This window comes from Somniosus microcephalus, chromosome 6 (genome assembly GCF_052327205.1).
Source record: "Somniosus microcephalus isolate GS21.2 chromosome 6, FLI_Smic_1.0, whole genome shotgun sequence".
NCBI lineage: Eukaryota > Metazoa > Chordata > Chondrichthyes > Squaliformes > Somniosidae > Somniosus > Somniosus microcephalus.
In genome coordinates this window covers 97,151,242-97,165,895 of record NC_140992.1, presented here as the reverse complement: position 1 = coordinate 97,165,895, position 14,654 = coordinate 97,151,242, and the positions used below count along the sequence as shown (strand labels likewise).

The 14,654-nt window shown below is 47.5% G+C and overlaps 1 pseudogene; it reads left to right on the top strand.

Annotated features, from left to right (window-relative positions):
* The first annotated feature begins 13,387 nt into the window (after nucleotides 1-13,387).
* LOC147115939 (uncharacterized) lies at nucleotides 13,388-14,502 on the top strand (annotated as a pseudogene).
* Nucleotides 14,503-14,654: the final 152 nt, after the last annotated feature.

The window sequence follows — 14,654 nt, the reverse complement described above, 5'->3', positions numbered from 1 at the left end:
AATCTACCAGACCAGCAGTGAGAAACTATGCTCCCTGACATGTTGCATTCCATCAGGTCTCTCCTTTCTACTTCTACCAATGTCACACCTCACGAGCGATTCTTCAGCTTCCAGCGTCGCTCCACCCATGGGACATCTCTACCATCATGGTTGGCAGCTCCTAGCACCGTGCTACTCCGAAGATTCGTCCGATCGTCGAAAACCAATCCTCTAGTCGATGAGGTAGAACTTACGGACGTCAACCCCACGTACGTGCACGTGCGGTACCCGGATGGCCAGGAGTCCACCGTTTCGCTCCGGGACCTGGCTCCCTGTCCGGTCGGTTGCGCGGACCCAACTGATGGAGGGACCCACGGGGATGAGGCCGACACTCTGCGCTCCCCCAAGGATGACACCCTACCTGGGACATCGAGGGATCTGCCGGCTGCCCCGCTGGATCCGCTCGGGGAGCTGAGCGCTCCCCGTGGGATGGCCACCCCGGGCCAGGACGCCGGTCAATCCCCGGCTAACCAACGGGATGAAGCCAGTTCTGCGCCTGTGGGGACCTGCACCCAGAGTCACGATCTCCCCAGCCTCCCTCGGGTCGATCAGAGCAACACGGGCCCCGTCGATCCACCGGTACGGATCAAGCGGCCCAGGGACCAAGACACGGTCCGGGGAGATGTGCCTTTTGGCCATAAACAAAAATCTATAAGACTGCGGCTATTCGTGGTCCGCCTAATCCGTTAAGAGGAAGTCGTCGGACTTCCAAATCTTTTAGGCAGGAAGAATGTTATAAATCTCATCATCAAGAAACTACTTATGAAATAACGCTGGACGGCCAGCTGGTGGCGCCGTCCAAGGAGTATAAATACTCAGGCGTGGGTCCCAGCTTGCCTGGGACATTTTGTAAGACAAGGAGCTAGTGAAATACAACTAGACTTCCATGTTCTGAAACAAGTTGATTAAAGCCTTACTTTATGCTCAAACCAAGTGCGTAGTGAGTCTTATTACGTCAGAAAGTCTTCCCTCCACACCTCTTTTTGCTCTCCCCACACCATGACACTAATGCGTTTTGAGTCTTCCAATTGTGGCTCTGAATCAACCAGCCCCTGGACCAAACTCTCTCCATAATTTGATAAATAGATACCTGTACTGGTTTCTGAGTCTTTATTTGTTCCTGCCTTTTGTTTTCAAATTGTTGGCCAAAGGCAGACTTGGAGTAGGTAGTTTAGCTTAGACTTTCTTTCACCTCTGCCCAATTTGGTGGTGCTAAATGGGCATACAGCAGTGAGAAATGGGTCAGAAATCCATAATGGCGGATGTCCACCCACTTTAGCGCCTTCCCCATTTTCATCATCATTTCCGGTGACCACTGGAAGGGGTATATCTTAACACTGTGTGATAATGTAATGCAGGTGATAGTGAATCGGCAGCCCGTTTTACATCTCTCCCAATTTTTATTTCCATTTCCTCCAGCACCATTATAAGAACATAAGAGCTAGGAGCAGGAGTCGGCCATACGGCCCCTCGAGCCTGCTCCGCCATTCAATAAGATCATGGCTGATCTTCGACCTCAACTCCACTTTCCCGTCCGATCTCCATATCCCTTGATTCCCCTAGAGTCCAAAAATCTATCTATTGCAGCCTTGTTTTAATTGTTTTAATGTCCTGTTGATCTTTTTATCGAGTCCTTGGTGCATTCTTTATGAATATGGAACTGTTCCCTTTTGTCTGGGTCAACATTTAGATGGCCTTTGTCTCCAGGCCGATCTTGACTGGATCTGCATCCAATCTATATGTATATGTGGGTGTCTGGTTTCGTTCTCTCAGAAACGGCTTCCAGAACTTACTGTGGGTTGAATCCACAAAGCTGTCTGAGGACTGCAGGAACCATTTTAAAGTGTCCCAATAAGTTGGTCACGTGGTCTGGCGGCCATTTTGTATGCCCCTTTTTCTGGGCTTCTTTTAAAACAGTCTTTAAAATCATGGCCTCTTCTGCCATTCGACCCTTTATAATATAAAGTTCAATTTTGCGAATCCTACAGACGTTCAAGGAATGGAAGCCCTTTCGGTTGTGAAAATCCTTGGCATTCTCTTGCGTCACCCGCAAAGCCACATGGGTGCAGTCAATGGCGCCCTGCACCATGGGGAAGCCCGCTATTCTTGCAAAGCCCGCTGCGCAATCTTGCTGCTTGTCGGAGGTCATCGGGAAAGAGATGTACTCTCGTCTCCTTTTAAAGAGGGCATTTGTGACTTGACGGATGCAGCAATGCACTGCGAACTGTGGGATATTGGCAATGTCCCCAGTAGCAGATTGAAAGGAGCCGGTGGCATAAAAGTTGAGAGCCACTGCCACCGACAGAGACGTCCTGCTCCTCAGCTGAGGTTGCAGATCTGGCTGGAGGAGGTGGCAGAGCTCAGTGACCACCTCCTTGCTGAATCGCAGCCTTCGCAAACACTGCTCCTCAGACATATTGATGTATGAGAACTGTTGTCGAAAAACCCTGGGACAGTAAGGTCTCCTTTACTGACGCCTGTTGGCTCTCCTCCGTCTGGCCATGATTGCCACTCTATCTCTGCGTCTCTGTGCCCTCTCAATGTGATGGAGAAGCACGACATGCCCATCCATTGCAGCCCCCATAATATGTGGGCAATCAAAGTTATGCCGGTGAAAAAACAAAGCAACTACAAAGTTATGGGCAGAAGCCAAAACTACCTCAGACAGCGTTGACTCAATGCAGAAGTCTCTCTTTCTCCCTTTGTCTCTCAGCAAATCTCTCTCTCTCTCCCAGAATGAGTGGTCCAAAAATGGCTACCATACAGAAAACAGGGAGAGCCCCCTTTAAATAGCGCCCACCCCAGCCCCACAGCGACTGGGAAGCATTCCAGTCAACCTGTCGTTGGTAGCGACAGGCGGAAAGGCGGGGGGCACTACTGAATTTCCGGTCCGGGGCGCCCCAAGTGCATTGCACTCTGGAATGATGTCAAGATCTGCGTGCGCAGGAGAGCAGGCGGTAGGGTTTAGCGCCGCCGCTAAATGTCCGCTCAATTTTGCGAGAGGCGCAGGGCTCGCCACGCCCGGATGCTAGTTGGTTAGCGCCCCACTTATCGCCCTCTTAAGGCGCTAATAGGTGGCGCTCACAACTGAATTTCTCCCCCCATTACTTCTATCCTGTCACACACTAACACCATTGAGCCCATTGTCTCCATTCGTGTAGATCTACATTGGCTCTCTATCCCCAACAGATTGCATTTAAAATCCTCACCCTCACCTATAAATCCATTCATGATCTCTCCCTACTCTACCTCTGGAACTTTGGTTTACGTCTCTTCTCGCATCAACTGGTTCTGATTCTGGACTCCTGTTGATCCACCTCCACGCATCTCTTTGGCCAAGCTTTGGATTGCCCCCCCTAACCCTCCCACAAAGACTCAATGCCCACCCCTTTTCCCCCTTTGAAGTTTGTTGGGAATTTTTTTAATGTTAATGACACCATAATATATTCATACTGTTGTTGAATGCCAGTATTGGGCTCAGCTGTGATGCTCTCTGAGCTCAAATATTCTGCCAACAATCACATTCTAGGTTGACATATGAAGCAAGGTCATTTGATCAAAGGGCTACCAGTGCTAACAAAACTATACCCTTACAAGAGGAAATGCCTTCAGGAGAAGAGGGAAGAGAATTGCAGAAAGAAGTTGTAGATGTTCTAGTCATAACCTTCCAAAACTCTCCTGATTCAGGAATTGTCCCTTTTAGATTGGAAAATTGCCATTGTCACTCCAGTATTTAAGAAGGGCAGGAGAGATAAACTAGGAAATTATTGACCTATTAGTCTAACGTCTGTTGTGGGGAAGTTACTAGAATCTGATATGAGGGACCGAGTGACTGAGCACTTGGACAAATATGAGCGGATAAGAGAGAGCCAGCATGAATTTGTAAAGGGTAAGTCATGTCTAATGATTCTAGTTGCGATTTTGAGGAGGTAACTAAAGTGATAGATAAGGGAGTGTCTATAGATGTTGTCTATAGGGACTCCAGAAGGCATTCAATAAGGTTCCATGCAAGAGACTGTTAACAAAAATGAGAGTGCATGGAATTGTAGATAACCTATTGACATGGGTAGGGAATTGGTTAGGAGGTAGGAGACAGAGAGTAGGGATACTGGGTATGTACTCCAATTAGCAGGAGTCCCACACACCCAGCGGCAACCCTAAGGTAAGCTTGCAAGACTCACTAAGACCAGTTGCTGATGAGATCCAGTAAAAAAAAGCAGCCGGTCTTGAGGGTAAATTCAGTGATCCATCTCTGAGCCTCACTCTCTTCAAGCACGATTCCCAGCTGGTAGCGCAGGATCACAGAATAGTAATTTTAGTAAATCCGACAAGTTTAAATAGGGGAAGCTGATGGCTGGATTAGACCCACTTGTTGCAAGCACCTTTCCAAGGCCAATGTAAAAGCAGCTTTAGCTGAGGAGCACAGCTATACAAATATCTCCTAATAAATCCTAATTATTTTTAGATGATGAAACTGACCTGTTGTCACTGTTCCAGAGCATTAATACCATTGTGTTACTATTCAAAGACATTTATACTTTGTGACATTACCAAATGCATAAATAAACGTTTATTAATGCCATTACAGATCAAGCATATAATTTGCATTGTCAACCAACACTTAAAAAAACACAAATATAAATATTGAACAAAAAGCCAACAAATGGAAGGAAGAGTTTATGGGGGTTAAATTCGATACGACCTGAAAACAGATGTGGGGATCGCGGCGTGCAATTAACCCGCGCCCGATCATTGCATTGCAGGCAACATGGTAAATTCATACTGCCTGCTATTTTACATGATTGCTGCATGCAGCCAGCGCTAAGCATGCTGTTCATTGGTCACACATATCAGCAGGGGGTCTGATACTGTGAGTGGCTAGTGCTACTTAAAGACAGCCTGCACTTCTTAAAGGGGAGGTGCAGTGTGGCTGCAAGAAGTGGTGGGAGTCATTTGAAAACTGATTCTGTGCTCTGATACTTTGAGCAATGGCTGAACATGCGAGAGAGCATACACTAAGGTTTTCAGACAATGCACTGGAGGTCTTTGTGGAAGAGGCAGAAAGGAGGAGATGTCCTGTATTTGCAGGGGGGCAGGAGGCCCTCAGGAGGCAGTAGCAAAAAGTAGCGGCAGAGATGAATGCCAGAAGTATTGCTCCAAGAACATGGATACAGTGCAGGAAGAAATTTAATGATCTCACACGAGTTGTCAAGGTGAGTGAGTTCATTTTCAAATGGCATATCCTACCGGCTACACCATGAGCCTCATCCACTACTCAATTCATTACACTCCCATCATCCATCTACCAACAATCTCTATTAATCAGTACTCAACCTTAAAATTCATACGCTTTACCTCACCCTCACACACACTGTTGCAAACCTTGCATCCTCAAATCACAGCTCGCACACACTGGGAACTATTAAATACTGGGAACGATAGCGTAGTGGTAATGTCACTAGGCTAGTAATCCAGAGGCCTGGACTAATGATCCAGAGACATGAGTGCAAATCCCACCACGGCAGCTGGGGAATTTAAATTCAGTTAATTAAATAAATCTGGAATAATTACTAGTATCAGTAATGTTAACCATGAAACTATCGGATTGTCATAAAAACCCATCTGGTTCACTAATGTCCTTTAGGGAAGGATATCTGATGTCCTTACCTTGTCTGGCCTATATGTGACTCCAGACCAACAGCAATGTGGTTGACTCTTAGCTGCCCTCTGAAATAGCCTAGCAAGCCACTCAGTTGTAACAAACCACTACGAAAAACAATACGGACATGGCAACGGCACACCCAGCCCAGTCAACCCAGCAAAGTCCTCCTCACCAACATCTGGGGACTTGTGCCAAAATTGAGAGAACTGTCCCACAGACTAGTCAAGCAACAGCCTGAAATAGTCATACTCACAGAATCATACCTTTCAGCCAATGTCCCAAACTCCTGCATCACCATCCCTGGGTATGTCCTGTCCCACCGGCAGGACAGGCCCACCAGGAGTCGCGGTACTGTGGTATACAGTCGGGAAGGAGTGGCACTGGGAGTCCTCAACATTGACTCTGGACCCCATGAAGTCTCATGGCTTCAGGTCAAGCATGGGCAAGGAACCCTCTTGCTGATTACCACCTACTGCCCTCCCTCAGCTGATGAATCATTACTCCTCCATGTTGAACACCACTTGGAAGAAGCACTGAGAGTAGCAAGGGCACAGAATGTACTCTGGGTGGGGGACTTCAATGTCCATCACCAAGAGTGGCTCGGTAGCACCACTACTGACCGAGCTGGCTGAGTCCTGAAGGACATAAGTGCCAATCTGGGCCTGCGACAGGTGGTGAGAGAACCAACACGAGGGAAAAACGTACTTCTCCTCACCAATCTACCTGTCGCAGATGCATCTGTCCATGACAGTATTGGTAGCAGTGACCACCACATAGTCATTGTGGAGACGAAGTCCCATCTTCAAACTAAGGACACCCTCGATTGTGTTGTGTGGCCCTACCACCGTGCTAAGTGGGATAGCTTCAGAACAGATCTAGCAGCTCAAAACTGGGCATCCTTGAGGCGCTGTGGGCCATCAACAGCAGCAGAATTGTATTCCACCACAATCTGTAACCTCATGGCTTGGCATATCATGCACTCTACCATTACCATCAAGCCAGGGGACCATCCCTGGTTCAATAAGGAGTGTAGAAGAGCATGCCAGGAGCAGCACAAGGTGTACCTAAAAATGAGGTGCCAACCTGGGGAAGATGCAACACAGGACTACATGCATGCTAAAAAGCACAAGCAGCATGCTATAGACAGAGCTAAGCGATCCCACAATGGATCAGATCAAAGCTCTGCAGTCCTGCCACATCCAGTCGTGAATGGTGGTGGACCATTAAACAACTAACAGGAGGAGGAGGCTCCATGAATATCCCCATCCTCAATGATGGTGGAGCCCAGTACGTGAGTGTAAAAGACAAGGCTGACGTGTTTGCAACCATCTTCAGCCAGAAGTGCTGAGTGGATAATCCATTTGGCCTACTCTGAGGTCACCACCATCACAGAAGCCAGTCTTCAGCCAATTCGATTCACTCCATGTGATATCAAGAAATGTCTCAGCGCACTGGATACAGCAAAGGCTATGGGCCCTGACAACATCCCGGCTGTTGTGCTGAAGACTTGTGCGCCAGAACTAGCCACGCCTCTAGCCAAGCTGTTCCGTTACAGCTACAACACTGGCATCTATCCGACAATGTGGAAAACTGCCCAGGTATGTCCTGTCCACAAAAAGCAGGACAAATCCAACCCGGCCAATTACCGCCCCATCAGTCTACTCTCAATCATCAGCAAAGTGATGGAAGGCATCATCGACAGTGCTATCAAGTGGCACTTACGCACCAATAACTTGCTCGCGGATGCCCAGTTTGGGTTCCACCAAGACCACTCAGCTCCCGACCTCATTACAGCCTTGGTCCAAACATGGACAAAGGAGCTGAATTCCAGAGGTGAGGTGAGAGTAACTGCCCTGGACATCAAGGCAGCATTTGACCAAGCGTGGCATCAAGGAGCCCTAGTAAAACTGAAGTCAAAGGGAATCGGGGGGGAAAATGCTCCACTGGCTGGAGTCATACCTAGCACAAAGGAAGATGGTGGTGAAGGTCAATCATTACAGCCCCAGGACTTCGCTGCAGGAGTTCCTAAGGGCAGTGTCCTAGGCCCAACCATCTTCAGCTGCTTCATCAATGACCTTCCCACCAACATAAGGTCAGAAATGGGGATGTTCGCTGATGACTGCACAGTGTTCAGCACCACTCACAACTCCTCAGATAATGAAGCAGTCCATGCCCGCATGCAACAAGACCTGCACGGCGTTCAGACTTGGGCTGATAAGTGGCAGGTAACATTCACACCACAGAAGTACCGGGCAATGACTATCTCCAACAAGCGAGAGTCTAACCAACTCCTCTTGACATTCAATGGTATTACCATCGCCGAATTCCCCACTATCAACATCCTGGGGGTCACCATTGACCAGAAACTTAACTGGACCAGCCACATAAATACTATGGCAGCAAGAACAGGTCAGAGGCTAGGTGCGGAGTGTGGAGCGAGAGTTGACGGGAATCGCGGAGCAGAGCGGCGGCTGTATAAAAGGCTCTAAGAGACCAGGTAGGCTTCAGTGCGGAGCGGGAGTTGGCGAGAATCGCGGAGCAGAGCGACGGCTGTATAAAAGGCTCCAAGAGACCAGGTAGGCCTCAGTGCGGAGCGAGAGTCGGCGGGAATCACGGAACAGAACGGCGGCTGTATAAAAGGCTCCAAGAGACCAGGTAGGCTTACCGAACTCCAAAATCGGAGGGAAGGAGAGAAGTAAAAAGTAATCGAAGTGTGACATCACCAGAAAGCAGGTAAGTGATTGGTTGGTGAGTATTTCTCTCTTTTTTAAACTTAAACTCTGTGGGTTATAGTTTCTAAAGTCTCTGTGGTGTAGCGGGGACTGTTTATAAACCAGGGCCCTTAAATATACCATTTAACTGTAGTGTAATTGGTGGGATTGATTTGATTTAATTTAATTGCAATTAATTAAAGGGTAAGTCATGACAGGAGAGCCCGGCCCCATGGTATGCTCCTCCTGCACTATGTTGGAACTCAGGGACACTTCCTGTGTCCCTGACAATTATGTGTGCAGGAAGTGTGTCCAGTTGCAGCTACTGGCAGACCGCATTGTGGTGCTGGAGCAGCGATTGGATACATACTGGACCATTCGCGATGCTGAGGATGTCGTGAATAGCACGTTTAATTAGTTGGTCACACCGCAGATAAGGGTGGCACAGGCATAAAGGGAATGGGTGACCAACAGGCAGAGTAGTAGGCGCAGGCAGGTAGTGCAGGGGTCCCCTGTGGCCATCCCCCTCTCAAACAGATATACCGCTTTGGATACTGATGGGGGGGGATGGCTTACCAGGGGATGGCAGCAGCAGCCAACTTCCTGGCACCAGGGGTGGCTCTGCTGCACAGGACGGGAGGAAAAAGAGGGGTAGAGCTATAGTAATAGGAGATTCTATTGTAAGGGGAATAGACAGGCATTTCTGCGGCTGCAAACGAGACTCCAGGATGGTGTGTTGCCTCCCTGGTGCAAGGGTCAAGGATGTCTCCGAGCGGCTGCAGAACATCTTGGAAGGGGAGAGTGAACAGCCAGTTGTCGTGGTGCATATAGGTACCAACGATATAGGTAAAAAATGGGATGAGGTCCTAAAAGCTGAATATAGGGAGTTAGGAGGTAAATTAAAAACTAGGACCTCAAAGGTAGCAAACTCAGAATTGCTACCAGTGCCACGTGCTGGTCAGAGTAGAAATAGAAGAATATTTCAGATGAATACGTGGCTAGAGGAATGGTGCCAGGGGGAGGGATTCAAATTCCTGGGGCATTGGAACCGGTTCTGGGGGAGGTGGGACCAGTTGAAACCGGACGGTTTGCACCTGGACAGGGCTAGGACCGATGTCCTAGGGGGAGTGTTTGCTAGTGCTCTGGGGGAGGGTTTAAACTAAAATGGCAGGGGGTTGGGAACCTGAGCAGGGGGACAGAGGAAAGGGAAACAAGGATAAAAGCAAAAGATAGGAAGGAGAAAAACAAAAGTGGCAGTCAGAGAAATCAAGGGTTTAAATCAAACATGGCCACAGTAAATAATAATTCTAATAGGTGTAAGAGCGTTAAAAAAACAAGCCTGAAGGCTTTGTGTCTTAATGCGAGGAGCATTCGTAAAAAGGTGGATGAATTAGCTGCGCAAATATAGATAAACGAATACGATTTGATTGGGATTACGGAAACATGGCTCCAGGGTGGTGAAGGCTGGGAACTCAACATCCAGGGGTATTCAATATTCAGGAAAGATAGGCAAAAAGGAAAGGGAGGTGGGGTAGCATTACTGGTTAAAGAAGGGATTAACACAATTGTAAGGAAGGATATTAGCTCTGATGATGTGGAATCTGTATGGGTAGAACTGAGAAATACCAAGGGACAGAAAACGTTAGTGGGAGTGGTATATAGACCTCCAAACAGTAATGCAGAGGTTGGGGATGGCATTAAAAGGGAAATTAGAGAAGCATGCAAAAAGGGCACGGCAGTCATCATGGGTGAATTTAATCTACATATAGATTGGGCTAACCAAATTAGTAACAATAATATGGAGGAGGAATTCCTGGAGTGTTTACGGGATGGTTTCCTGGACCAATATGTCGAGGAACCAACCAGAGATCAGGTCATCTTAGACTGGGTATTATGTAACGAGAAAGGATTAATTAGCAATCTTGTTGTACGAGGCCCCTTGGGTCAGAGCGATCATAATATAATCGAATTTTTCATTAAGATGGAGAATTAAGTAGTTGACTCAGAGACTAGGGTCCTGAATTTAAATAAAGGAAACTACGATGGTCTGAGGCGCGAATTGGGTAGGGTTGATTGGGGAATGTCACTCAAAGGGTTAACGGTGGATAAGCAATGGCAAACATTCAAAGACCGCATGGATGAAGTACAGAATTTGTTCATCCCAGTTTGGCATAAAAATAAAACACAAAAGGTGACTCAACCGTGGCTAACGAGGGAAATTAGGGATAGCATAAGATCCAAGGAGAGGACATATAAGTTGGCCAAATAAAGCAGTAATCCAGAGGATTGGGAGCAGTTTAGGATTTAACAAAGTAAGACAAAGGGATTAATTAAGAAAGTGAAAATAGAATATGAGAGTAAGCTTTCAGGGAACATAAAAACTGACTGTAAAAGCTTTTATAGATATGCGAAGAGAAAAAGATTGGTGAAGTCAAGCATGGGTCCCTTGCAGTCAGAATCAGGGGAATTTATAATGGGGAACTAAGAAATGGCAGACCAATTAAATACATATTTTAGTTCTGCCTTCACAAAGGAGGACACAAATAACCTCCCGGAAATGTCGGGGATCATAGGGTCTGATTAAAGGGAGGAACTGAAAGAAATCAGTATTTGTAGTGAAATGGTGTTAAGGAACTTGATGGGATTGAAGGCCGGTAAATCCCCAGGGCCTGATAATCTACATCCTAGGGTACTTAAGGAAGTGGCCCTAGAAATAGTAGATGCATTGCTGATCATCTTCCAACATTCGATGGAATCTGGAACAGTACCCATGGATTGGAGGGTAGCTAATGTTACCCCACTATTCAAAAAAGGTGGTAGAGAGAAAACGGGGAATTACAGACCGGTAAGCCTGACATCGGTAGTGGGGAAAATGCTAGAGTCCATTATAAAAGATATAATAGCAGAGCACTTGGAAAACAGTGACAGGATCGGACAAAGTCAACATGGATTTACAAAAGGTAAATCGTGCTTGACTAATCTACTGGAATTTTTTGAGGATGTAACTAGTAAAATTGTTAAGGGAGAACCAGTGGATGTGGTGTATTTGGACTTTCAGAAGGCTTTCGATAAGGTCCCACATAAGAGATTAGCATGTAAAGTTAAGGCACATGGGATTGGGGGCAAGCTATTGACTTGGATAGAGAACTGGTTGGCAGACAGAAAGCAAAGAGTTGGAATAAATGGTTTTTTTTCCAAGTGGCAGGCAGTGACTAGTGGGGTAACGCAGGGATCGGTCCTTGGACCCCAGCTATTCACAATATATATTAATGATCTAGACAAGGGAACTAGATGTAATATCTCCAAATTTGCAGATGACACAAAGCTGGGTGGGCGTGTGTGCTGTGAGGAGGATGCCGAGAAACTATAGGATGATTTGGACAGGTTGGGTGATTGGGCAGAAGCATGGCAGATGCAATATACCGTGGATAAATGTGAGGTTATCCACTTTGGTGTCAAAAACAGGAAGGCAGATTATTATCTGAATAGCAATAGATTGGGAGAAGGGGAAGTGCAACGAGACCTGGGTGTCCTTTTGCACCAGTCGCTGAAGGTAAGCATGCAGGTGCTGCAGGCGTTTAAGAAGGCAAATGGTATGTTGGCCTTCATAGCGAGAGGGTTTGAGTACAGGAACAAGGATGTCTTGCTGCAGTTGTACAGGGCCTTGGTGAGACGACATCTTGAGTATTGTGTGCAGTTTTGGTCGCCTTATCTGAGGAAGGATTTTCTTGCCATGGAAGGAGTTCAGCGAAGATTCACCAGGCGGATGCTTGGGTTGGCAAGAATGGCGTATGAGGAGAGATTGTGACGATTGGGCTTGTACTCGCTGGAGTTTAGAAGAATGAGAGGGGTTCTCATTGAAACTTATAAAATTCTGGCAGGACTGGACAGAGTAGATGCAGGGAGGATGTTCCCAATGGTCGGGGAATCCAGAACCAGGGGTCACAGTCTAAGAATAAGGGGTAGGCCTTTTAGGACAGAAATAAGGAGGAATTTCTTCACCCAGAGAGTGGTGAACCTGTGGAATTCTCTACCACAGAAGGCAGTAGAGGGCAATTCATTAAACATATTCAAGAAGTGGTTGGATATATTTCTTAAGGCTAAAGGGATATGGAGAGAAAGCATGGACCGGGTACTGAACTTGGATGATCAGCCATGATCGCATTGAATGGAGGAGCAGGCTAGAGGGGCCGAATAGCCTACTCCTGCTCCTATCTTCTATGTTTCTATGTTTCTATGTATTCTGCGGTGAGTGTCTCAATTCCTGACTCCCCAAAGGCTTTCCACCATCTACAAGGCACAAGTAAGGAGTGTGATGGAATACTCTCCTCTTGCCTGGATGAGTGTAGCTCCAACAACACTCAAGGAGCTCAACACCATCCTGGGCAAAACAACTCGCTTGATTGGCACCCCATCCAGCACCTTAAACATTCACTCCCTCCACCACTGACGCACCGTGGCTACAGCGTGTACCATCTACAAGATGCACTACAGCAACTCGCCAAGGTTTCTTCGGCAGCACCTCCCAAACCCGCAATCTCTACCACCTAGAAGGACAAGGGCAACAGGCTCATGGGAACACCACCACCTCCAAGTTCCCCTCCAAGTCACACACCATCCTGACTTAGAAGTATGTCACCTTTCCTTCATCGTCGCTGGGTCAAAATCCTGGAACTCCCTCCCTAACAGCACTGTGGGAGTACCTTCATCACACTGATTGCAGCGGTTCAAGAAGGTGGCTCACCACCACCTTCTCAAGGGCAACTAGGGATGGGCAATTAATGCTGGCCTTGCCAGCGACGCCCACATCCCAAAAACGAATAAAAAAAATAATCATGGCAGTCACATCACCCAAATATATTGAAGGAGATTCACTGACACACTTCCCTCTTTCTTGCAGGAGAAGGTGGTCCATAACCGCAGGCAGCAGCAAAGAACTGGAGGAGGACAAGCGCACCTGCATGTTTTAACCTCCATGGAGGCCATCATGGAAAGGTGCACCTCTGAAGCTGTGACCACTGGCGGGCTGAAGCGGGCTGAAGGTAACTGCATACATAATGCTCCTTCTCTCATCTCATCTCACTTCTCCCTCATCCCTCAATTTCTTCTGACTTAGAAACTGCAGATGGAGTAAGCACACATTTCTTACTTTCTCTTCTCCCCTCACCACAACCCAAGCCTTGTTTCTGTTTCATTTCAGATACCCACGACTGTAGCCTTCCCAATCAGTGGAGGAAGAGGAAGAAGACAGTGAAGATGAAGAGACACCATCACTTGATCTTACACTTGCAGCCACCAGCTCAGAGACTGAAACTATGTGTATTTTAGAGGCTAGGATAGAGGAGGGATCTGCACATGGTGAGACACCAGGCACAAGTGTGCAGGAGCCAGGGCAGGAGAAAAGGATAGCACAGATGTCAGCTTGCTGGAGGGCGAGATCACACATTAGTTCTGCTGCTGAGGAGTCGGATGAGGACTTCGACAGTCCAGGCTACAGAAGAAGGCTGATGGGTATACATTACCACATGCTTGGTGCACTGGAAAGCCTGCACTCAATGTCAAGGAGCATGGAGGAGTCCAGCACTAACTTGGCACAGGGCTTTGTACAGAACTTGGAGCCCATCCTTTCCAATATGGAACAGGTGGTCACCTCCGTCAGCACTCCTGTGGAACCCACCATGATGCAACGTTTGATGGCCTCGCTGTAGTCCATCAATCCGTTCTCCAACAGATCAATAGGATTGCTGAGGCGCCGCCCCGGGAGAGTGGCAGTGGCTCCATGGATCATGAACCTGCTTTCCTCGCTCAGGATGACAGCATTCGTGCTCTCACCCCTGCAGCTATGCCAGTGCATTTGATGTTGCCTGTTAGCCAGTTAGATCAGACTGCTGCCGCCAGGCCAAAATGGTGCAATCTGAAGCCATGCCCTCTCGGCCCATAGCTGCTCGAGGTCACCCTCCAAGGCCACTTGATGGTCAGCATCCTTCCACCAGCCATGCTGCAACCACTGGGGAAGCACCTCGTAGTAGCTCTAGGGTAGGCAAAGGCACAAGGAAAACAAACACTAAGGGAATGCATAAGGGTGATTAGTTTATTTTTGTTTGCATTATGTAATGATTTAATTTATAAATTTGGATTGGAATATGCATTTTCCAGTGGTTTTTATTTTTGTGTTGTCGCAAAGAGGATGATGTGATGGTCAGTGATAGAGGAAAGGTAAGGAGTGTGAGACTGTTGGCAAA